The 25,269-nt window shown below is 41.6% G+C and overlaps 1 pseudogene; it reads left to right on the forward strand.

Moving 5' to 3' along the window:
* The first annotated feature begins 8,971 nt into the window (after positions 1–8,971).
* Positions 8,972–15,779, forward strand: LOC115653525 (annotated as a pseudogene).
* Positions 15,780–25,269: the final 9,490 nt, after the last annotated feature.

The raw sequence follows: 25,269 nt of genomic DNA on the forward strand, positions 1-25,269 counted from the left end.
CACCAGCAAAATAATCATGATATTCTCAGCCAGCCAAGGGCGTAATCCCCAAAAGTGCTGACCTCTCTCAATTCCCATTAACTTCAGTGAGTGTTAAAGTAGTGCATGCAGCACTATTTAGCAATTACTCACACTGCATCCGACTGAGTCTTTTGCATGGAATCCATCTAGCTGCTGGCTGCATAGGAGGAAGTTTACAGTGATTCCCCTCACCAGTATTATTTGCTTTGAACAGAGATGACAAAAACAAAAGCAGCAACAAGCCCACACAGGTTCTTCCACCTGTAGGAAGTCCCAGCAGAGGCACAATTGTGTTCAGCCTTATGGCTGGAAAAGCAATTCCTTCTTTTACCTTTGGTCTCCCTATCCTTCTTTCAGCACACTATTATTATTGTGTCCTGCCTGTACTTTCACCTGGAAGATCTCTCAGCTTCAAGTCATGGGTCAAAAAGAAATGTGAACCATTGTTTTCTTTGCAGAAATGTGGGTGCCCAGCAAAGGACAATATTGCAGAGAATGGCCTCTCCCCTGCTCTGCCCACTCTTGCTCCTCAGAATTCGGGCATTTCCTCTGCACAGAATCCCAGCAGAGGGGTGTGGTGATGTGAAGCTCCTACTTCCCCTTCTTCCATGAAGACAGAGGAATGCACATGTAGCAGGCTTCCTCTGACCATGGATCATTGGGGGACAATTTAGTCATAAAGTAGTTTTCTATTAGCTCTATTTGAATTATTAACAGTAAGATCATATTGTTTATTAACAATCACCAGGTTTGGAAAAAGTTCATATTGCTGTTATGATTATGTGGCCAAACTACTCAAAAAAGTTGCCACCTAGTAGTTCATGGACAACTGAAGTAGAGCTTATAGTAAACAGATTGATGAGGAGAGATGAAAAAAAGCCAACCCATATCGTATTTATAGTCAGCATCCTGCAGGACAAGTAACAAAAATTCAAATAAGAACAGAAATTAAAGAGTGATGAAGCACAGGCAGTAAAGTAGCTAGAGTAATGTGCAGAAATTCAAAATTAAAAATCAAATGCAAAAAATAAAAAAACCTATTCCAAACAGGGAGAGGAGAGAAGAGAAGATCAAATAGGGTGCATAGGTACATTTAAAAAATATGTAATATCAGATGGTTTTCACACAAAAGGAATGCAATTTTGAATACCACCAAATTGTGCACTATGCCCTCAAATTATGCTTGAAGACTACAGTACTAGTAAGATGACAGGTTTCAAATGTTTTCACAGAAATTTACACAAGAAATCTACACTCCATACTTCAAGTTGTGTCTGTTTAATTAGTTGCCTGTAAAGTGGGAAACAATTCTAAAGAGAGACTGGAAACAGTGTTAATGAGATTCAAATCATTCAGATATGACGGAGTGCAGATAAAAGGCAAACGCCAGGATCTCTGCATTTTAATCAGCCAGATCACAGTATTGATGAACACGCCAAAGGGACCGTTTTGTGCTCTGCTTCCACAGCGAGTGAAAGCAAACAAAATGAGCTGTTTTATACAGCACAGTTAGTGACAGATGATGCACCCTTTGGGATTAACATTAGAACAATGGAGATGATGATACCTACCTACCTTGTCAAGTGCTTCAAGATCACTACTTGAAAAGCCATATAAGTGCAAATTATTAATAACAATAATTATTATTAATGCATTTAAATCAGAGTCATGTTTTATTCAATTGATACTTTAAATCCATCCACATTTTAGTTATGGGGTCAGGGATCAGTTTTTGGCCAAATGCTAGTCAATATTTTTATCAACGATCTGGAAGAAAATACAAAATAATTGTGATAGCATTTGCAGATGATGCAGAGATTGATGGAATGGTAAATATTGCTTAAAACAGACGACTTATACATATTGATCTGGATTGCATGTTAAACTGGGTTTAACACAGTTTAGGGTAACAGTTCCTCATGGGTCACCAAGTGCACCTGCTCTAGGCTCCTAGCCTCTCAGGTGTCTACTCCCTTGGTTAAAAACTATGAAGAGTCCAGTGGCACCTTAAAGACTAACAGATTTATTTGGGCATAAGCTTTTGTGGGTAAAAATACACTTCTTCAGATGCATGGAGTGAAAATTACAGATACAAGCATAAATATACTGGCATGTGAAGAGAAGGGAGTTACCTTACAAGTGGAGAACCAGTGATGACAAGGCCAATTCAATCAGGGTGGATATAGTCCATTCCCAATAACTGATGAGGAGGTGTCAATACCAAGAGAGTGAAAATTGCTTTTGTAGTGAGCCAGCCACTCCCAGTCCCTATTCAAGCCCAAATTAATAGCGTTAAGTTTGCAAATGATTTGTAGCTCTGCAGTTTCTCTTTGAAGTCTGTTTTAGAAGGGTTTTTTTTGTTGCAGGATGACCACTTTTAAATCTGTTATTGAATGTCCAAGGAGATTGAAGAGTTCTCCTTCTGGCTTTTGTATGTTACCATTCCTGAGGTCTGATTTGTGTCCATTTATTTTTTTACCTAGAGACTGTCTGGTCTGACCAATGTACATGGTGGAGAGGCATTGCTGGCACATGATGGCATATATCACATTAGTAGATGTGTAGGTGAATGAGCCCCGATGGTGTGGCTGATGTGGTTGGGTCCTATGATAGTGTCACTAGAGTAGATATGGGTACAGAGTAAGCAATGGGGTTTGTTACAGTGATTGGTTCCTGGTCAGTGTTTCTGTGATGTGGTGTGTACTTGCTGGTATTTGCTTCAGGTTGGGGATGCTGTCTGTAAGCAATGACTGGCCTGCATCCCAAGGTCTGTGAGAGTGAGGAATCATTTTCCAGGATAGGTTATAGATCATTGATGATGTGCTGGAGAGGCTTTAGCTGGGGGCAGTATGTGATGGCCAGTGGTGTTCTGTTATTTTCCTTTTTGGGCCTATCCCGTAGTAGGTGACTTCTGGGTACCCATCTCACTCTGTCAATCTGTTTCCTCACTTCTCCAGGTGGGTATTGTCATTTTTAAGAATGTTTGATAAAGATCTTGTAGGTGTTTGTCTGAGGAATTGGAGCAAATACAGATGTATCTTGGGGCTTGTCTGCAGAGAATGGATTGTGTGATGTGTCCTGGATGGAAGCTGGAGGCTTGTAAGAAAGAATAGTGGTCAGTAGGTTTCTGGTATAGGGTGGAATTTATGTGACCATCACTTATTTGCACGGTAGTGTCCAGGAAGTGGATCTCTTGTGTGGACTGGTCCAGGCTGAGGTTGATGAAGGGGTGATAATTGTTGAAATCATGATGGAATTCTTCAAGGGCTTCCTTCCCGTGGGTCCATATGATGAAGGTATCATCAATGTAGCACAGGTTGAGGAGAGGCAGTGGGGGATGAGAGCTGAGGAAGTGTTGTTCTAAGTCAGCCATAAAAATGTTGGCATATGTGGGGCCATGCGGGTATCCATAGTAATGCCACTGACTTCAAGATATAAGTTGTCTCCAAATCTGAAATGGTTGTGGGTGAGGACGAAATAACAAACCTCAGCCACCAGGTGTACTGTGGCCTCACCAGGGATACTATTCCTGACACCTTGTAGTCCATCCTTGTGTGGAATATTGGTATAAAGAGCTTCTACATTCATGGTGGCCAGGATGATGTTTTTAGGAAGATCACCAATGCATTGTAGTTTCCTCAGAAAGTCATGGTGTCTTGAATATAGCTAGGAGTGTTGCTGGTAACGCAGGATCTGAGTAGAGAGTCCAAATAGCCAGATAATCCTGCTGTCAGGGTGCCAATGCCTGAGATAATGGGGTGACCAGGATTTCCAGGTTTATGGACCCTGGGTAGCAGATAGAATAATCCTGGTCAGGACTCTAGGGGTGTATCTGTGTAGATTTGTTGTAGCAGGGAGTTTGTTGAGCATATGGTGTATTTTCTTTTGGTAACCCTCAGTGGAATCAGCGGATAGTGGCCCGTAGAATGTGGTGTTGGAGAGTTGCCTGGCAGCCTCCTGTTCATAAGCCAACCTGGTTATGATTGCTACAGCACCTTCTTTGTCAGCCTCTTCGATTATAATGTCAGAGTTGTTTCTGAGGCTGGGGATGGTGTTGCTATAAAAAAAATTTCCCCTCTCTTAGTATTGACACCTCCTCATCAATTATTGGGAGTGGACCACATCCACCCTGATTGAATTGGCCTTGTTATCCCTGGTTCTCCACTTGTAAAGTAACTCCCTTCTCTTCATGTGCCAGTATATTTATGCTTGTATCTGTAATTTTCACTCCATGCATCTGAAGAAGTGGTTTTTACCCACAAAAGCTTATGTCCAAATAAATCTGTTAACCTTTAAGGTACCACTGGGCTCCTCATTGTTTTTGTAGATACAGACTAACATGGCTACCACTCTGATACTCCCTTGGTTGGAGACCTGAGAGTCTCTCCCTCCTGACCTGGAAAAAAAATTCCTATACGTATGCCACAAGATTACCGGAGGTCACTTATCTGTTTTATGGTGCCTCAGTAGGCGAAAGTCCTTCTAGCCCCTCCCAGGAATGATTGGGGCCTGTGTGGGACAAAGTTCTGTCCATATACTGGATCAGAAAGAAGGCCCTTTGTCAGTTTAAACTCAGGCTATTTATCCAAAAATTCTCTCTTTGACTGTTGGTTTCTGGAGAACGTAGTTTGAACTGATGTCTGTGAACCTCCTTAGGAGGTGGTACCTTTCTGGGGAGATTACATCCTGGCTGATTTGCTTTAATGATCATCCACCATTTTTAGCTCCTGAAGGAACTGTGGTAGCCATCTCTCATGAAGTAGAGCACAAGCATACATAAACCACTCATTTAAAGCAATGAGCCTCAAAGACACTGCATTGAATTGTAAAATTTGTCACATCTCACCCATAAAGAAATTACAATCAAATCCAGCCCTCAATAATAAATCAACTTAATACCAAAGGGTCTTTCAGGATATTGTAGGAAATTGCTATATCTGTCACACTAGTGCAATCCAGTACTGTGCATTTAATCAGCCGATTAAATGATAATATGTATGGACTGGAGCAAGGTGTCCTGGAAAGCACTGATGTTGAAAAGGACTCAGGTGTCCACTGTAGATAACCAACTGAACATGAACTCCTAGTGTGGTGAAATGGCTAAAGCTATTATAACAACCTACTCTTTTACATGTAAGCCGGGGAATACCAAGGAGGAATAGGGATGTTACTGTCCATATATACGGCATTGGTGAGACTGCTACTAGAATACAGTAATCAGTTGTGATATTGAGATTTTTAAAGATAGCTTGAAAATTTGGAGAGAGTTCAGAAAATTGCTACAGGAATGATTCAAAGCCTGGAAAATCTGCCTTATAGTAGAAGACTTAAAGAGCTCCGTATTATTAAGTTTTTTTAGTCTTTCATGTCTACATAACACAGGAATCATTTTACCCATCATCAAAGTGTTGCCACCTTGCAGGTGAAATGTGGCAACTTCTTCCAACACCATAGGCACATGAATACTCCTAACACTTCACTTCTTCTTCTGAACAATAACTTAAATAATAGGAGGAATATAGGAATATGGAAGGAGGGGTGGGCTTATAGTTAAGGAGCAGAACTATGAATCAGGAGACCTGAATTCTATGACACAGACTTCCTACATAACCTTGTGCACAACTCACATTCACTGTGTGTTTTCGTGGGATACTTAGCATGCACCTTTAAAGTGGGGATTATGTTACTTCCCTATCTCACAGACACCACAACTAAAATTATTTATGCAGTGGAGTAGACAAACATAGCACTTTACAGACAAGTAAGATTAACTAGACACAGCCTAGAAGACATTACAGACTAGACATCAGCTATATCTGATCTGTTTGTAATTAAAATCTGTAAAGTGCTTTGAGATCCTAAGATGGCAGGTGCACTAGAAATACAAAGAATTAATATAAAGTATGCAAAATTAAGTTACAAATATTGGAATCTGGCCAAGGTACTGGAGTTAAGTACACTTATCAAATCATGATAAAATACAATAGTCTTCCCTTAAAAAACAGAACAACAGAGTCGGGAGTAGAAAGAAGAGGCAGAGAACATGAAGAGGAGCAATGAAACAAGGTGCCAAAGAGACTGGATGTTGAGGAAGAATTCTAGCAGGGAGATGCATTTGTTCAGATATGATGTGCCAAAAACATATAGCTTGGGGCCATTAGATTTAAAGTGATTACAGATAAAAGGATCTTTGTTTGCATTAACTCAGTTTAATCTGACTAGACATAAATCAAGTTTGAAAGTGATTGTAACACCCTCCAAGCCAGGACCCAAGAATAGAGAGCAAAGAAAGAGAAAAGTTTTTTTGTTTGCAAAATGTGCCATGAGATCTTTAAATCACCATAAGTAGTCAGGATGTTGTTCATATGTCTCATTTGAAAGATTGCCTCTAGTTCCACAGTGACTGGATCACTGGTTCACTACTGATTCAGAGGGAAGAATGCCACTTACTGAATCACCAACACTTTTGCTTACAACTCTCAGATCAATCTACTTACTCAAGCTGACCCATCTTAGTTTGAGAGAGCTGATGAGACGGTACAATAGATGAGAGGCTGATGAGAGGCAATAGTCCCGCAAATACATTAGTGATGACTTACTGAACAAACTCAGATAGGAAAATAGCACCATCCAACTTCCACAATCCCATCATTGCCAACTATCCTGGTACCCAACTTTGAACTTTATGAAGGCTCTTTTAAATTTTTTCTCCCGATTTGTTTTCTTATGTTTTTTGACAGGGAAAATATATCTTACAGAATGCAAACATGCAGAAAGTCGGGGCAGGGGGAGGAGTATTTTCTATATGATTCTATTAAAAACTTGTTTTTCATCTTAAAAGCATGCCTTATCTTTCCCATATATTAAATCAAGAGGAAAAACAAACTACTCTGGTATTTGTGAATTAGTAATCCCTTTTCTCATCAGAAGGAACACTGAATCACTATTTTTAAATATTATAAGCAGATGGGTAATCACTATAGCAACCAAAGAAGATATCAGTTTAAGTGATTTAAGCATTCCATCTTCACATTCTTTAACTGCAAATGGTCAAACAATGTAAGACCTGAAGAGAAAAATAACTAAGAAAAAAGAAACATCTTAAAAAATAATGTAAGTATCCATTCTTACCCAAACAATATAAGAACATAAGAACAGGTATAATGGGTCAGACCAAAGGTCCTTGTAGCCCAGTATCCTGTCCTCTAACAGTGGCCAATGCCAGGTGTCCCAGGGGGAATGAACAGAACAGGTAATCATCAAGTGATCCATTCCTTGTCACTCATTCCCAGCTTCTGGCAAACAGAGACTAGGGACACCATCTCTGCCAATCCTGGCTAATAGCCATTGATGGACCTATCCTCCATGAATTTATCTAGTTCTTTCCATTAATTTTATCTAGTTATCTTCTAAACAAAGAGCCATATTAGGTTCTCTCAAGAAAATTAACTAAAAAGCAAAACCCACAAACAACCCATCCCCTAACATAAGCAACACCTACAATTGCTATACATTCTGCCAATCTTACTTGCGTTGAGTAGTCTCCTGTTCTGTGAATAGTCCCATTGACTGCAGTGGGGCTACTCACAGAATCAGGTATTGTGTGGAAGGCTGTCAGAATGAGATGTAAAGGGAGTGCTATATAGCCTTTTAAAGTCAATGGAAAGACTCCCATTGACTACTCTGGGCTTTGGATCAGATCTGTAATGATGGACAAATATGTAAGGGGTCCTGTTTCTCCTCTCAGACCAGTTTTATCTCAATATGCTGCACCAGATTTTCAACAGAGTAAGTGAGATCAGAGTCAGGCTCAAGATTTCTGGAACATTCCCTTTGAATGAGAAACCCTTTCATATAATTGAAACTCTCAGGAGTCAGATATCCATCATTAAAACGCAGTTGCTCATGCCTATGACTAATATGGGGGGACAGAGAAAGCATGGAGAATAATGCCTCCATGAGCAGCAATACCTAAAGTTTCAAACTGAAACGTGTGTGCACGCACATGCGGGGGCAGGGGAGGAGGGGATGCCATATGGAATGGTGTTCAGGTTGGTTGGAAAGTAGCTTTTCAGTATTTTTTTATTGCAAGAAACGGGGTGTATGGGGTTGTCAGGGAGGGGTAGGACCTCTGATGGGGGAGCAGTCGTACTCCTAGGAGTAGCTCATCCACTTTGGTTCCCACTTGACACCCAGCTCTCACCTGCGGCTCCAAGTAGCTGTCAGCATACGACAGCGGCCACACCCCGGAAACCGTCTCTACTAGTGGGCTAAACCAGGTGAGGGTAGCCGATGAGTCTGAGACCCTCGGTGAGTTAGGGCCTGTCTACTCATTGCATGCGAAGGCTGGATCCGGCTGACTGAGGAAACCTGGTTCAACGGTCAGGACGGCGGTGACAGAAAGCATTGTGGAACGCTTAAGAGCACGACAAGACACGTAGGCATCCTGGTCATCCACTGCGCCCTGCCCTTTCTCCAGCTGTCTCGACTTTTGTCCTGCCACTGGATACAGATAGGAACTGGGAAGAGAGAGTGAGGTTGACGTTGTGCAACTCTCCCTCACTTTAATCCAATTCACATGAAAGTCTCGACATCATATCATATCACATCATATCAAATCCTGTGGTGATGGGCGAGTGACGAAGCAGCAGGTGTGGATACACTGGGAGCTGTAGCTGCGGACCTGCACACAGGCGGCTCAGGTATAATGGTTGTTCCTCACTGACCGAAGCAGCAGTGGAGCCCGGCGTCTTCCTGAGTGACTGAGCAGCCCTATTCAGGATTGCACTGATCACCTCCATAGAATGAGGAGGCGGCTAGAACAGGTGCCCTAAACATTGCCTGGTTCACCTTACCCTGGCCAGCATACCGCGGCTGGCAGGGATCCCACAAAAGTGGTTGAACAAAAACAAAACTTAGAGTGACACTGATCACCATTGGCACACGGAATATGCGCACGCTACTGGACAACATCACAGCAGACAGACAGGAGAGAAGAACAGCACTTGTTGCCAGAGAGCTCGCACGCTACAACATTGACATTGCAGCCCTTAGCGAAACTCGCCTTGCTAATGAAGGACAGCTGTTCGAGTCAGGCGGAGGCTATACATTCTTCTGGAGTGGCCGCAACAGTGATGAGCGTTGCGAATCTGGAGTTGGCTTCACCATCAAGAATCATCTTGTTCGGAAACTCACCAGTCCCCCCAAGGGTGTGAATGACCGACTCATGACAAACACAGCTTCCGCTTCAAAAAGGAAAACAAGCTACTTTGATCAGCGCATACGCTCCCACAATGACCAACCCAGAGGATGTGAAGGATAAATTCTACGAAGAACTAGATGCTCTGCTATTATCAGTGCACTGCACAGACAAGCTGATCTTGCTTGGCGATTTTAACGCAAGAGTCGGATGCGATGCCGCAGCCTGGGAAGCAGTCATTGGAAAAAATGGAGTGGGAAAGTGTAACAGCAATGGCCTGTTACTGCTGAAAACTTGTGCAGCACATGACCTTCTGATCACCAATACAGTCTTCCACTTCCCTACCCATAACAGGACTTCGTGGATGCATCCCAGTTCCAAGCACTGGCATCTGATCGACTACGTCATCATCAGGAGAAGGGACAGACAAGATGTCAGGGTTACAAAAGCTATGTGCAGCGCTGACTGTTGGATGGATCACAGGCTAATAGTATCCAAAATGAAGCTCTGTATCATGCCGACCACAAAAGGCTCTCAAAAGGATCAAAGTGTCGAAGCTGAAGAACAGCCACATCACCGAAAGTCTAGCGGAAGACCTAGAGAAAGAGCTTGCTGATCTTTGTATTGAGGATGACGCTGAGAAAGACTGAGCGATTCCGCAACACTGTCCATACAGCTGCATCGAAGGTATTGGGGCCCTCCACATGCAGGCGGCAAGACTGGTTTGACGAAAATGATGCAGAAATCCAGGCCTTACTTGTTGAGAAGCACTGCCTGCATCGTGCATATCAAAACAATCCCTCCTCAGCGGCAAAGACAACAGCCTTTATTAATGTTGGCAGAACAGTACAGAACCGACTGTGCAAAATGAGGGACTTGTGGCTGAGCGCCAAAGCAGATGAAATACAGGCGTATGCAGACAGGAACAACTATAAGCAGTTCTATGAAGCCCTCAACACACTCTATGGTCCACAGTCTTCTGGGAGCTTTCCCCTCCTGAACTCTGATTGCACTGTGCTTCTTACAGAGAAGACACAGATTCTCCAGAGATGGGCTGAACATTCTGAAGCAGTTCTAAACTGCCTCTCAGTCATCAATGATGAGACCATTGACAAGATGCCTCAGGTTGCAGTCAATGGCTCCATGGATGCTTCACCAGAAGAGGATGAAGTGAAGAAGGCCATCAACCAGCTGCCAAGTGGCAAAGTCACAGGGTCAGAAGCCATACCAGCAGAGGTGTACAAAGTCGGTGCACTCGTGCTGCTACGGAAACTCACTGAGCTGTTTCAGTCCTTCTGGAAGCAGGGATCTGTTCCACAGGAATTTAGAGACGCGTCCATCGTGCACCTCCATAAGAGGAAGAGCAATCGCCAGGTATGCGACAATCACCGTGGAATCTCACTGCTCTCTACAGCGGGGAAAGTTCTTGCACGGGTTCTGTTGAACTGACTGATCACTCACCTGGAGCACGGCTTACTGCCAGAATCACAGTGCGGCTTTTGCAAGAGACGTGGGACTATTGACATGATCTTCGCTGCTTGTCAGCTACAGGAGAAATGTCAAGAACAGAATCGTGAACTCTACACAACTTTTGTGGACCTAACAAAAGTGTTTGATTCTGTCAGTCGCCAGGGCCTGTGGAGGATCGTGTCGAAATTCAGCTGTCCAGACAGATTCATACGAATGGTATGTCAATTTAATCATGGTATGATGGCTCGTGTCCTGGATGATGGTGAAACATCTGAGGCCTTCCCAGTCACCAACAGTGTCAAGCAAGGGTGTGTTTTAGCACCCACTTTGTTCAGCATGATATTCTCTGCCACTCTGACTGATGCCTTTCAACACTGCATTGAAGGAGTAGGCCTGAAGTACAGAACTGACGGGAAACTATTCAATCTGAGGGGACTGCGTGTCATCACCAAGGTGAAGGAAACTGTACTTCGAGACTTTCTCTTTGCCGATGATTGTGCTCTGAATGCTAGTACAGAGCCAGAAATGCAAGCCAGTATGGACAAGATTTCATCTGCATGCAACATCTTCGGTCTCACCATTAACATCAAGACGACTGAGGTCATGCACCAGCCAGCTCCCCATGCTCCGTACCCAGAACCATCCATCACTGTAAATGGACAGAGACTTCAGGCAGTGGACCACTTCACGTACCTGGGCAGTATCCTTTCCCGAGCAGTGTCAATCGATGATGAAGTAAACTGCCGAATTGCTAAAGCCAGCTCTGCATTTGGCCGATTGCACTCCAACGTCTGGGAACGTCAAGGGATCAGCCTACCAATGAAGCTGAAGGTCTACCGAGCAGCGGTGCTTCCAACTCTGCTGTACGCCTGCGAGACGTGGACTGTCTATCAGAGTCATTCATGAAGGCTCAATCACTTCCACATTTCCTGTCTGCGGAAGCTTCTAAAAATCAGATGGCAGGACAAAGTACCCGATACTGAAGTCCTTACCAGAGCCAGTCTGCCGTCAGTTCACACACTGCTGATGGGAGCCTAGACCAGATGGGATGGACTTGTCCTGAGAATGTCAGACGAGCGCATTCCTCAACAGCTCTTCTACAGAGAACTCACCCAGGGAAAGCTCTCCCATGGAGGACCAAAGAAGTGGTTTAAGGACACGCTGAAGACCTCTCTGAAGTCCCTCGAGATCAACACTGCCACCTGGGAAACCCTCGCACTGAACCGTCCAGCATGGCGCAGCCTCATTCACACAGGCAGTAATACCTCTGAGGCGAGGCGCACTGCTGAGGCTGAAAGAAAGTGTGAGCTGCACAAGTCCAGGGCTGCCTGCAGATCATCAACAGTGCCATCATATGTCTGCCTGACGTGTGACAGGACATTCCATGCCCGAATTGGACTGATCAGTCATCTTTGGAAGCACAGAGCCCGGTCATCGAACAAATGAGTTGTTGAGGTCTTCATCGACAACGATGGACGAACATCATTGCAAGAAACAGAATCACTGATTCATAACATATCAAAATGAACTTTCTGTTCAGAATAAAAGACGTGTTGAATCCTTCATGTTTTAAAATATTATAAACAGATGGGCTGTAACACCTGGTATTGTTGACAAACCATCTATAGCTATCTATAGTGTCTTAATTCCTGATTACCTGACTGCTTAAAGCACTGCTGAAAAGGTCTGTCCTTTTTCTCACTGCCTTGGAAGGCACTCCTAATTTTAAAAAAGTGAATGGAAAACAAATCCTGCATCTTTATTCTCAGCATCCCTTCTAATATTAAAGCAGAATTTTATGGAGCTTTACCCTTCTACCTGGTGAGCATTTGTACTCTTCTAGATTTTCTCTTAGACTGGACCTTTAAAAATGGAGGCACTCAGACACCTTGGATACTCAACTCAGTGTTAACAAAGAAGCATCATTACGGAGTCAAGAAGAGCTGTTGGTTATATCTTTCATTATCTATTTCACTCTGACAGATTAGTAAAATGTTGTTATTGCCAAACTCAATAAATTTTTGTTCTACTGGCTTAATTAAAGGTACTACTGGACAGTAATTTATACTGTGTTTAGGGAGAGGAGTTTAGAAAAATGAAACCAGAACTGCTGCATAGCTGTTCAGATAGGCTCTTCTACTCTCTAGCCTTAAGAAATATTCCAGAATGTAAAAGTTTCTGTAATCTTAGAGGAATCTTTACTTCTAGACTAGAGCAGGTGATTTAGTCCCAACAAGTTATATCATAAACCCTACTGTAGGTTTCATTCCCCTTGGAGAAACTCCAGTGTTTCCAAAATCCTGCTGCCGCCAATACATTCTTGTTTCTTATGTCTTTTTAAATACTCAAAACTGACACACTTCTCCCTGTCAAATAGACTCTTAATTACTTCTGGAAACTTCCCCGGAGAAATTGTCAACTCCGCTAGAAGAAATAGGATCATCGGACATCAAGCTGTGATTCGTTGCTGAGGAACTAGCATTGCTGTTTTAGGGACCTCCACTAGAAACTGCTTTCACCATCTGAGTCAATAAAATGTCATAAATGTACTAGAGTCTCCACTGCTTCCATCTGTCAGGTATATTCTTCCTTATTGCCATCTGACAAGGGGATCTAGGAGGAGTTTTGGCAGTTACGATCACCCTGACTTAACTTATGTCTATCTCTGGAGTGCCCCACACCAGTTCCACTTACCAACCACATTCACAAAGATGCTTCCTCCCAAGTATTTACATATTTTTACTTGAGACAACATATGTTGTCTCTCCCCACTTCCACTGGTATACATGATTTTAAAAAAATCCTCAACCACAGGGACATAGAACCTTTCACTTCTAGGTCACTGCTCCAAGATGGGTTCAAGCTGATTTCACTGAGTGCTAACATTACGTTTGACCCTGTACAAACATGTGGAAGGGTTTCTGTCCCAAGAAAATTATAATTTCATAGAGGTATAACATGGTTCAGACACATTAAGCAGAAATCAGCTATTGCCTAGTGGCTGGTATCATTCCAGTTCCAAGTTAATAGATATCTGTAAGGGTAGCTATCAATTACTAGTATGGGATAATAGTCGAAGAGGTGACATGTCCTTAATATATTAATCTTCTTAAAATTATGTGCATGCCCAACATGAGCTAGATATTTTTAGAAGATTCTTCAGACAGAAATGACTGCTTATGCAATTAAAATGAAGGTTGTGCCTTCTTTTCTGACCAGTCCAATTATGAGGCCTGGTCTACATTACAGAGTTAGGTCAATGTAAGGCAACTTACATTTTAGTGTAGCTGCTTACAGAGTTAGGTCAACGTATCTCCCACCAATGTAACTCACCCATTACACCAACTTAGTAGCTTCACCTGAGCGAGAAATGTAGTGCTTAAGTCAATGTGGTTAGGCTGATGCAATCTGCATTGCTTACATTGACTGTTGCTGCCTTTTAGAAACTGTCCCACAATTCTCCACGCCGGCAGTTGAATCAATGTAAGCTGTCCTGATGAGGACCTGCATTGCTGACACTAGCAGCATAGTCTGGACATTCAATGACAGTGGTAGCTGTGCATTAACATAACTTAGGTTGGCTTAATTTTGTACAGTAGGCTTGCCCTGAGTAGAAATAATTCAAAGTGACACAACTTCTTTAATAAATAAACATGTTGAATGTGCCTCTCTGTTATTCAGGGTTTATGTTATTCATTGTACACAAGAATTCATATTCACAATTATTCTTGAAAATCTTTGTGATCCTAGCATTTGCCAATTTTTCACACAAATCATTGTATGTCTGAACATTTAGACTAGGAGTGTATTGTTCACTATTCATTATTCTGCTGTTCATAAGGTTTCAGTGATCACACCAGTGAGGAAAAACAATACCCTGTGAATCAGGCAACCACACAACAGAAATAATGAAGAGTTGAAATAAGCATGCTGAAATTTAGTCACACAAACTATCGGGCGTGTGCTTCCAATGAACATACAAAGATTAAAAAAAGAAGGAAAGAAGAAATCTGGGATGGTTCACAAATGATTTGTGAACAGAGAAAGGGCTCACTTAATTTTTTTAAATATATTTTACCCACTATGCCTCTGAATATTCATTAAATGTTACAATGTCCAAATCATAAAATCCAACAAAGACTTGAACACTTAATATGTGCTAAATAAATAAGTAAAACAAAACAAAAATAAACTCCTCCCATGAATTCCCAGCAGAGAGGCCAAGGACTCATTGGGCACTGTGGATTGAAGTGATGGAGCAATGTAGGGGAGCTCACACAGCTATGTGGTACTTGTAACGGGCATTAATAAAATATTTCAGTCTCCAGGGCTGTGCATCTGCTATGAGTAGCGCATAATCAACACAATGTTCATTCGCTTTTCAAAAGAAAGAAAGACAATGGAGGAAAATATGCCTGTGCACTATCCATTTCAAAAGCCTTATCATCATTGCCTCCTTAACACCAGTACAGAGAATTAATAGCATGTAGCTACAGAGTAAGTACCATGACTGTTCCTGTCAGCTGGGAACAAGGAAAGAGGAATGGCAGGAGCAGACTGCTGTCCTTTGTGGGCTTTGTGATAGGAAGAGCCACACAGCAAAGATCCCACCTGCAGAGCTCAGCTTCTCGCATTCTGAAATCTAGCAGCCCTTCTTCCTACAGCATAGTGTTACTGGTTCTATTGCCTGAGAAACCTCTGCACCTAGGAAAGAGATTATTGTGTTTTGATCTATGTCATTACCATGTGAATAAATGTTTGTTGTGGAAGAATTGTGCACTGTTTGCTTAATTTGAGGTGGGGGGGGGGCAGGGCGGGGTGGCAAAGAGTTCCATAACACTATCTTGCCTCAAGGGGTCTCTGTCAGCAATGTTATTCTAGCTTCTAGTTCTGGTTCATTTCTTTAGCATTCCAGTGGGCCCCTGAATGGAAGATCAAACTGGAAATCAATGTAACTTCAAAAAGCTGTCGGAATCAGTTGAACATCAGGTTAACATCTGAAACTGAGCAAGTACTGAGTAAATTGCAGAGAGTCATCAGGAGGTCAGCTATTGAAATACGTCACTATAGAGTTCCTAATAAAATTTAAATGAGGCTTTATATTCACAACAGTGCTTAATCTGAGGATCCTTCACATTTTCCAACCCAACCATAAACAGCTTGCGTCGTCATAAAATTTCTGAAATGCCGATATGTTGACCTGCACTTTTATATTAAATGTACGTTTTAGTTTATATACACTATAAATTCATCTGGCATCCCACCCAAGGTGAAATTTAACACTTGTAAGTGGATATTGAACAGTATCTACCACAGGGAACAAACAGAGCAGCTTGAATCAATTTCCTGATTTCCAGTGTACTATATGATAGTCTAGAGTCTATATTTAATATATTTTGTGTGACAATAAATCTGACAGTCAAAAAAAAAAAAGAAAATCACAGCTCTTATTTTAACAAATTTCTCACTGCAGTGTTCTTTTTTTCAAAAATAGGCTAGATGGAACAGCATGTTTCCTCTGACTAACCACTGCTTTAGCTGCATCTCCTCTAGACACAAGTTGTCACAATCTGTCTCATTCTAGCTTCATTTGGGCGGGATTCCAAAGATTTCATATGGGCGGGATTCCAACCCCCCAAGATAATATTGGGCAGAACTGATGTATTTGATTCTAATTTGAGTAAGGAGAGGTGTGTAGCCAATGCTTTACTTCACATATCTCTACACCTACTTTCACAGGAGGGGGCGTAGCACCTGGTGGTGGTGTTTTCTCCACCATGCACAGACTGATGACGTGGATAGCCTGCTACTTTCATCCCACTGGGCAGGCATGTTAGGTGGCTCATGATGGAGACCACAGGCCCCATCCTGTACCTACCAAAGTCTATTTGAACTTTGCCATTGACTTTAATAGAAGCAAAATTAGTGCCCATAGTTATGTCATGTACTGTACCTGAAGAGTGAAGTACAAGTTGTTTGCCAAAATTTGAACATTTGAAAATACACTTTCTAGGTACTTTAAAAACATCTAGGCCTACATTTTCTGTTGATCATTTTAGCTTATTCTAAATATGGTAAATGTATTTTTAGTTTGCTTTAATATGGTTATTAAAGTTTTTCAACATTGCCAGAGGCACTCAGAGGTTCAGTTCTACGTCAGAGCAGCTACTCCCTGTACCATTGGAGAATGGAAGTAGCTGATGAATTCTAGTGGTTCAATTAGCTTTAATTGGTGCAGCTAAGAGAAATCATATGAATTAGGTAAAAAGTGGCCTATGTTTGCTAAGTAATGGTGTTTTTCGTTTGAGGGGGTTAGGACTGTTTTCCTTGGAGGCACAAAAAAAAAGTAACTTGTAGGGCAAATTTTATAAAGGGGTTATTTTAAAATATTTTCAATGTTTAGATAATTTTGCATACTTTTCTAAAAGAAAAAAAGGAGTGGAAAATTTAATTGCTTTTTAAAGAATTGTGGGCATTTTGGGGACTAAATTCAAAGCAATTAAAAGAATTCCATAAAACTCATCAAAAACAGAACATTTTAAAGATTTTGGGGGGAAGATTTCATTGAAAATTTACTTTTCAACAAAAATTGTCATCAAAACTCTATTTTGGAAAATTTCGACCATCTCAAGAATTTAGTCGTCCTCTACTCACAAATTTAGATGCAGCCTTAATAATGGAGTTACCAGACCTCGTAAGAACTTAGGTTTTTGTTCATCTGAAACACTTGTGTAGGAGAAGCATGTCACCAGTAATGATGTGACTGTCTGAAAGGCTAGAAATGCTTAGCCAAGTGCCTTGGAATTGTTTTATAAATAATTTAAACACCATCTCTGGTGCCTGATACTAATTCCTAAATTGTCTTTTCTTGTTAAAATAATTGCATGCAGGACTCCTATAATGTAGCTCTGTTGGATTGTTCCAGCTGAAGGGCCTGATTCTTCTTTTACAGATGTGTTATATATCAGAAGTAACTCCACTGAAGTCAGTAGAATTAATCAGGTTTGAGAAGAGAACCAGACCCAAAAGGTTTTCATTCAAATTTTGGAATTTGAACTTGCAAGGAGCTGACCACTAAATATCTGATCCAATGAACACTTAAGCACATTTTTAAGTGTCAGAGTAGTCCCATTGGACTGCTCTTGTGCTTAAAGTTAAGCACATGCTCAAGTGTTTGATTGGGGCTAGAGTTCTCAGGTCCTTGCAAGATCAATTTCTTGGAGAGCAAAGTACAGAGTATATTGTCTAAAGATTATCTGTGAATAGTTCTGAGATACAGTAATTATTGTTCTTCAGAGGTAGGATATTTCAGTTCTTGCACATATCTAATCTCCGTTGCATCTGTTGAGTTCTTTTTTCTGCACTGATTTTTTTCCTTAATGATAGTAGTTTAAGTATTTAATATGGTCAGTCTAGGGTCTTTGACCAGTCCAACAACAACAGCACTATTTTAGCCATTGATTTCACTAAGTTTTATCATAACTTAATGTAAGTTTCATTGCTGTTAACTCGGTTTTGCTCTTGTGTGTTTTAAGCTGTTCTTATACTGTCCTTAATGCAACTGATCTATTATCCTGTAGCCTGCACTGCATCAGCTTGATCCCAGTACATATTGAATTTTAAGTCTCTTGTTATCCTAAACATACAGTTGATGGGTGTATAAAACCAGTATTGTTATTAAATTAATCAGTTCCTAAACCTGCAATATATTTAATGGCATACTTGGAATAAATATTACTTTGTGTTGAAATACCCTTCCCTAAAGGGTACAAACTAATGTAGTCCATGTAATATAGTTTGGCAGATCTTAAATAAGATCCATTCTCCCAAGGGTCAAGTGGTAGATTGGTTACTTTTAATACAAGCCAAACTTCTTGTCCAAGTAAAGTAAAGGATGTCCAGGAGGGCTCTTTCACAGATATTGCTATTTTTTCAGTTTATCCTACTTCATAATAAAACACTGAACAATCTTTTCAATGTTTTACAGGCTGACAGTGGGTTCAGATATACTCACACTCAGTCCCATTATCTCAAGTAAATAGTCTATATCCTTGCTAGTGAATGTTTTGCTGTGAATCATGAATTTCATCATGGGATCACCATCTCCAAGATATATGTCATAAGTCATTTCTTGCATAACAGCTAGCAATGTCTCCCCTGTAACCCTGTTCCCCTCAATAAATAGAGTTTACTCTGACCAATTCTCTATTTATCTTCTTGCAGCAAAGTTTCAAGTGTTTCTGTACAGTGTTAGAAAATAAGAAGTATTGTAAACCTGTTTACTTGTAGAAGCACTTCAAACATGCCAGCAGTTACACCTGCTTCTCATTGTGCCTCACTTTAGCAGAACACTCTCCAATGGCACTGCTGGAGGGGTGAGCTTTTCCTTCCTGACATTGTTGTAGAGAGGTCTGTCAGAGTTTCAGGGGTAACTGCACCTGTAATTCCCCCTCTGGGGTGACTCAAGGGTACTCACTTAAGGTTTCAGGCTCCCAGCCATTACCACTCTTGGCAGAGACCCATACTTCTCTTAGTCCTGAATGGGGAGGGGAAGGAGGTTTAAGTTTGCACTGTGCCCGTGTCACAGGGTAGCTGGTCCTTGTGGACAGACTGAGCTCAGCTCCCCTGGATTGCAGCAGGTGAGCCCACATCAGCTAACTAAGAGGTCCGGGCCTACAAAAGAGCCTATTAAAGGAGTGCGTGGGTGAAGTTCTGCGGCCTGTAATGTGCAGGAGGTCAAACTGGATACTCATGTCCCTTCTAACCTTAAAGTCTAATACCTGGGACCCTTCAAGATTATAGAACGGGTGAACGTAGTGGCCTTCAGGTTACAGTTGCCTTAGTTCTTGAAGAGCCACACCATCTTTCACATCTCACTTTAAAATACCTACATTGAGAACCTCTAGCCAAAGTGATCCAACCCACCACCACTACTCATGGACAGGCAGAGTACTAGGTCCAATGAATCCTTGAATTTCGGTGAGTTAGGGGAAGGCTCCAATACTTGATTGACTAGGAAGGCTACAGTCCAGACAAATTGTTCTTTACCAGTTTCCAAGACATCCTTGGTCTGGACATACTGTAAGAGTAGCACTGGAAGTATCCTGAGAAACCTGGCCCCCAGGGGGACACTGTCAGGAATTAGGGCATATAGCACAGCCAGTTTTCAGGCACCTTCAAAAGTGCAACTGACCTGTAGTAGGCTTCCCTAATTTCCTAGTGTGGGAAGGATCAGCAGACCAGCCTTAAACCCAGCAACAGCAGTAGCTTGGCAGCTATTCAAAGCATTCACCCATGGCCATCATACCTTCTGTGCCTGTTCCCAGCTTTGCTCCTGCATTTTTGCCTCAGACCCAGCCCTGCTCCTAATTCTGTCTCACTCCAGGTAAACCTACTCTGACCCTTGACTCTCATTCCTGACTTCTGCTCTGAACTTTGGCTCTTGCATTTGGTTTCTGACTCCTGTTTTAACTCTCAGCTCCTATTCCTGGTTATGGATTCCAGCTCTAGCCACTAGGCAAGACTGCCCATGCCCTAGTCTCTGTCTAGTCCCATGTAGAAAAGTACTATTTTATTGATAATCAGTCTGTTACTGATGTCTTCCTGAGAAGTTAGGGCTTGACATTGCTCCCACTGAAGCCAATAACAAAACTGTCCTTGCTTTCAGTGGTGCAGAATCTAGGTCTTTGTGCTTGAGCAGGGGTGGCTCCAGGCACCAGCACGCCAAGCGCAAGCCTGGGGCGGCAAGCCATGGGGGGCGCTCTGCCGGTCGCCACAAGGGTGGCAGGCAGGTTGCCTTCGGCGGCATGCCTGTGGAGGGTCTGCTGGTCCCACGGCTTCAGTGGACCTCCCGCAGGCATGCCGCCGAATCCGTGGAACCGGGGAGCTCCCACAGGCAAGCCGCTGAAAACAGCCTGCCTGCTGTGCTTGGGGAGGCAAAATACCTAGAGCTGCCCCTGGGCTTGAGTCTGTGTCCCTTCAGGTCAATGAAGAAACTCACATTAATTTTATTGGTACAGGGTCAAAGACTTAATGCCTCTATGTTTTCAAGGAAAATGTAATGGACGCTCTTAGTGATTGTGTCCAGTATTTTTTAAATTTTTTCTTTTAAAGAATGGGTAGGTAATGCTTCCTACTTTTACAGTTCATAAAATGATTTGTTGGTGGTTGTATAAACAAAGCATAAACAAGTCTTCAATGTATCAATGTTTACTTAATTTCAAGCCCCCAAACCAGTATTTCAGCATGCTACCATCTGTATTTTTGTTGTTGCTTTTATTCTTCATGCATGTGTTAAGGTGGGAGCGGGAGAGGGAGGGAATGGAGAAGGGGGAAACTAATACATTTACTGAACACTTTCTACTCCAAAATCCTTGACTAATGTGCATGGCCACAAATGTATATCAATTCATTCATTCATTCATTCTATTAGGGTTTATATAGTTCAATTCCAAAACCAGGCCTCCATATCTTGATTTTTCAAACCTCAAAGAAATTACACTACATTCCCCATTAATCATTTATTTAGGGAGGTTGAAATTCACCCCAATCCAGATAGCCAGCACCAGGACTCTACAGTACAAAAATGGCACATAGACCTTATGCTGGCTCTCTGCATTAGGGTGATTTTCACCTTTATTTCCTACAAAACCTGCATATGTGGATTAAGGAAAATACACATTTCCCAAAATTCCCGAGGCCAAGTTTATTCATGGAAAACCATAATGTCTGAGAGGAGAGCACAAAAGATGTTGATATAAATTTATCAGCCCACATATGTTTTGATAGCGTGTCCCTGCCTCTGAAAAGTCATTAACCCTGAGTTACATTCACAGCAGTGCTAGCATGCTCTGGATCTGAATCAGTCTGCACTGTATATTTTCATCTGCAGGAGAGAATTGGAAGACTTAACTTCAGCCTATGATATATACTCCAACATATTTGGCTTGGCCTCTGTGTTTACACCGCTGTGCATCATCCTTTTAGTTGCCCCATTGTTCTATTTTCCTGCTTTATTTCTGCAACATTTTCATAAATCAATGTATCAGAGTCACTTTCAGAAGACAGAGTCTCTACCAACACACTCAAGGACCTGTGAAAGTCAGACTTGCACGGTTTTGAACTAAGTAAACATTTCCTATCACCTGACAGGTCTGTGGCCACAGCAATAGATTTCTTACTTCGTAGAAAGTCATAGAATGACATTCACAGAGCCAAACTATGTCCATTATACACTGTTAGGTAAAACATGCTTGGTTATTTTTTTTAATGCTTATAATTGTTTATGTAGAACAAAGTGTGATTTCAAGTTCTATCCCAATTTCACCCTGCCTTCAAGACCATAAGAGTATACAAACACCCTATTCAGATGTTGTGGAATTGAACCTAGAATTTTCATTTAAGTGATGCTTGGGTCCAAGCAAGCATAATTTATCCAATATCTCATCCATTGATGACTTCAGAGGTTAAGGCCCATTCACAAAGCCCAGGCCTGCACACACAAGTTGCACCACTTCAACTAAATCAATTTCTGAATTAAATTGATCAAATCAAAATAGCATAACCTCCCTGGGTGGACACTCAGATTGGATTGAGAGTGCCTAAAATCAGTTCAACTTAATTCAGTAACAAACCAAATTTTAAATTGAACTCTTTACATATCAAAATAATTCTAAATGGCACAAAAATTCTCCAATGCTATTAATTGTGGCTGAAATTTTCTGTCAACAAAAATGGAAGCTGGATAGGTCATCTAGTCTAGTCCTGTGCACTGAGTCAGGATTTGGTATTATCTGGACCACCCCTGAGAGGTGTTTGTGTAATCCAGTGGTTTTCAACCTGTGGTTCATGAACCCGTGGGGGTCCACAAACTATGTCTATGATATCCAAAGCAGTTCACATCTCCATTTAAACATTTTTAGGGGTTGACAAATGTAAAAAGGTTGAAACCCACTGTTCTAACCTGTTCTAAAAAAAATCTCCAGTTACTGAGATTCCACAGTGTCCCTAGGTAACTGGCTCAAATGCTTAACTACTCTTATAGTTAGGAAATTTTTCCTAATGTCCAACCTAAATTTCTCTTGTTGCAATAAAGCCCATTATTTCTTGTTCTGTCCTCAGTGGTTCAGAACAGTTTTTCACCCTCCATTTTATAACAACCTTTTACATACTTGAAGACTTATGTTCCCCCTCCTCAGTATTCTCTTATCCAGACTAAAGAAACCTATTTTTTTTCAATTTCCCTCATAGGTCATGCTTTCTAGACCTTCAGTCATTTTTGTTCTTCTTCTCTGTCCACATCTTTCCCAAAGCATGGAGAGAAGAACTTGGCACAATATTCCATTTGAGGCCTTATCAGTGCTAAGTAGAGCTGAAGAACTACTTCTTATGTCTTGTTTATAACATTTCTGCTAATATATCCAAGAATAATACTTACCTTTTTTGCAATAGTATTACACTGTTGACTCATACTTAGTTTGTGATCCACTATAACCCCCAGATCATTTTCTGCTCTACTCCTTCCTAGGCAGTCATTTCTTATTTGGTATTTGTGCAATTGATTATTCTGTCTTAAGTGTAATATTTTTCATTTGTCCTTACAGAATTTCATCCCATATATTTCAGATCATTTCTCCAGCTTGTCAAGGTCATTTCGAATTCTAATCCTACCCTCCAAAGTGCTTGCATCCCCTCCCAGCTTGGTATCATCTGTAAACTTTACAGATGTATTCTCTATGCCCTTATCCAAATCATTTCTGAAGATATTGAATAGAACCTGATCCAGAACAGATCCTCAGGGGTCCACTTCCAGTTTAATTATGAACCATTGATAACTACTCTCATAGTACATTTTTCTGACTAGTTGTGTACCCTCCTCAGAGTAAACTCTTCTAGGCTATATGACAAGGTCAAGTGAGAGAATAGCCTTACTATAGTCAAGATGTTATCTATCTACTGCTTTCCCTCCTAGCCACAAGGCTAGTTACCATCAAAGAAGAACATTAGGTTGCTTTGTCATGATTTGTTCTTGATAAATCCATATTGATTGTTATGTATCACGTTATCTTTTATGTGTTTATAAATTGATTGCTTGATTATTTGGTCCATTATCTTTCTGGGTACCAAATTTAGGCTGATTAACTAATAATTTCCTGGGTTGTCCTTATTTCTCTTTTTACAAATAGATACTATATTTGCCCTTTTCATCGCTCAGGTATCTCTCCCATCTTCTATGAGTGCTCAAAGATAATCACTAATGGCTCAGCAATTTCTTCAGCTAGTTCCTTAAGTATCTAGGCTGTGTTTAGTCAGGCCCTGCTAACTCAAAGACATCTAACTTGTAATTCTTATATTTTTCTTTCTGTATTTGAGCCTCAGATCCTACCCTATTTACACTGTTGTTAGCTATGTTAGTCATGCAGTCAATACAAATCTTTCTGGTGAAAAACAAACAAAAAAACATTTAACACTTTTGCCATTGCTGTCTTTTCTGTTGTCGTCTTTCCCTCCTCACTGTGTGTTCAAAGTTTCTCCCTGCTCTCAGGACAGGGAGGCCTAGTTGAAAATGTCATCAAAATGGTTCCTTCCCATATGGCAATGTGGCCTAAAGGCCACTGTCAGTAGTCCCAGGCTGTAGTGCCTAGTGTCCACAGTTCCTGAAAGTAATGTCTAACATCTGCAGATGCAGGCAGTAGCACCTAACATCCACAATATCAGGCAATGGCATCTATTATCTTGGACACTCAAGGTGTCCCATGCTAGATGAAGGTTGGGGTTGGGGTGACCCAGGCCTATCCTGCTCCACCGGGTCCCAACCTAGGGTCCTGTGAAAGCAATAACTCTTGTGTAGGTTGGGTCTCTATGTGAACAAATGTGTCCCCATGGCCACTTCCTACCTTAATCCCCGTTCTGGCAGCTCCTGTATGAGTAGCAGCTCTTTGTCCCCTTTGGTCTCCGTGGACTTCGTGGTTGACTGGAGTCCCACAGCATAATCACAATCTAGAGTTCAGGTGACTTCCTGCAGCATGCATCCACTCTTCTCTTCAGTCAGTACAGACTGAACTGAGCTGCTTCCTTTTATATGCTCTCTCCACCTGAAGCATGGACAGAAATGGTGAGGGAGCATGGCTTATTGGTCTCAAAGTGATTGGTTATCCCCTGCTTGACCAGTGCAGGTTTATACATCCTCTCACATGCCCTTAATAACGTCTCTTTAAAATACTGCCAACTCTCCTGAAATCTTCTTTTCCCTTAGACTTGCTTCCCATGGGATCTCATCTACCAGTTCTCCGAGTTTGCTCAAGTCTGCATTCTAGAAGCCCTTTGTCTTTATTCTGCTGTTTTCCCTCCTACCATTCCTTAGAATCTTGCGCTGTATCTTTTTTGTGATCATTTTCACCCAAAGTGCTTTCCACCTTCAAATTCTCAACCTGTTCCTTCCTATTTGTCAGCATCAAATCTAGAATAACCTCTAATTTAGTTGCTTTCTCCACCTTCTGTAATAAAAAGTTGTATGTGAAAGTAAGGGCTTGTCTACACTACCGCACGGGGTCGATCTAAGATACGCAACTTCAGCTATG

The sequence above is a fragment of the Gopherus evgoodei genome, chromosome 6 (assembly GCF_007399415.2).
Source record: "Gopherus evgoodei ecotype Sinaloan lineage chromosome 6, rGopEvg1_v1.p, whole genome shotgun sequence".
Taxonomy (NCBI): Eukaryota; Metazoa; Chordata; order Testudines; family Testudinidae; genus Gopherus; species Gopherus evgoodei.